Source organism: Pistacia vera, unplaced genomic scaffold (assembly GCF_008641045.1).
Source record: "Pistacia vera cultivar Batoury unplaced genomic scaffold, PisVer_v2 Contig73, whole genome shotgun sequence".
NCBI lineage: Eukaryota > Viridiplantae > Streptophyta > Magnoliopsida > Sapindales > Anacardiaceae > Pistacia > Pistacia vera.
The window spans coordinates 14,033-15,501 of record NW_022196590.1 but is presented as its reverse complement, the minus strand read 5'-3'; the positions used below and the strand labels follow the sequence as shown (position 1 = coordinate 15,501).

Sequence of the window (1,469 nt, the reverse complement as noted above, 5' to 3'; positions counted from 1 at the left end):
TGTACCTCAAGAATCCGAATGGACGCCCCTTGATTTCTAAAATTCGTCCTCGTCTCATTCATGAATCCCGTGGTCTCCTGCATAAATTTCCCAAACATATCTTCCAACTTTGTCACTCTTGGATCTCCCGGTTGATTATTCACCCCTGGTTGGTTATTTGGAACTGTCCTCTGGTTCCATTGATTATTTTGCTGGTTCTGATTTTCCCAAGCCAGATTTGGATGATTTCTCCATCCCGGGTTGTATGTGTTGGAGTATGGGTTGTTTGGTTGTCTCTGATTACCTGCCAAGTAATTCACTTGCTCCGTTGATGAAGATGACGAAGCAAATGTGTTCCCAACTTAACACTCGCTGTTCACATGGTTTCCTACACAAAAATCACAAGCTAGTTGAGGTGCTTGGATAGAGTTTACCTGCATAGTTCCCAACTGTTTCTGAAGTGCCGTGAGTTGGGCTGAGATGGCTGTAAAGGCATCAACTTCATGCAGACCCGCAGATTTTCTTGGTATTGCTCTATCATTTGGTCTTTGATAGTTATTGCTTGCCAAAACCTCAAGCAACTCATAGGCCTCTTCTGGTGTCTTATTCTGCAAGGCCCTTCCTGAAGCTGCATCCATCATGGTTTGCACATGACCTATCAATCCATTGTAGAATGTTTGGACTTGAAGCCAAACTGGCAAGCCATGGTGTGGGCATTTCCTCATTAACTCCTTGTGTCTCTCCCAAGCCTCATACAATGACTCGAACTCATCTTGTAGAAATGATGTGATGTCATCTCTCAATTTTGCTGATTTAGCTGGAGGGAAGAACTTAGCAAGGAATTTCTGTGCTAGATCATTCCAAGTTGTGATTGTTCCCGATGGCATTTCCATTAACCACCCCTTGGCTTTATCCCCCAATGAGAATGGGAATAACCTCAACCTAATAGCGTCATCCGATACTCCGTTCGACTTGAAGGTGTTATAAATTTCCAAGAAATTTGCAATATGTTGATTCGGATCTTCCTTCGAATCACCATTAAATCTAACAGACTGCTGGATCATCCGGATGATTGCCGGCTTGATCTCGAAGTTGTTGGCTTGCACCGTAGGTTTAGTAATACTCGACCTACTACCATTCACTGTGGGAACTGAAAATTCCCCCAGTGTCCTGTTTTCTGGTTCTGCCATTTCAACAACTATTTCTTCTACTTTAACAACTATATCCTCTCTTTCTCTTCTCTCTCTGTTACGTCGTCTGACAGTTCTCTCAATCTCAAGATCAACAAGAACCACTGGTTGACGTCTCGCTCTTCGCATAAACTGTAACAACAGAAATGAAGGGAAGTGAGACCACAAACCAACTGAAAATTAAAAACAAAATAAAAACTCCAATCTAGCGAACTATAGAAAGACTCAATGTTAACTTAAAACAAATCCCCGACAACGGCGCCAAAAACTTGATGCGTGTTTCCTAAAACATGCAATATG

General features: G+C 42.3%; 1 non-coding gene across 1 annotated transcript; it reads left to right on the top strand.

Annotated features, from left to right (window-relative positions):
• The first annotated feature begins 678 nt into the window (after window positions 1–678).
• Window positions 679–785, top strand: LOC116115079. Its single transcript, XR_004125616.1, has one exon. It is a non-coding gene; the product is annotated as a small nucleolar RNA R71 (small nucleolar RNA).
• The last annotated feature ends 684 nt before the right edge of the window (window positions 786–1,469 follow it).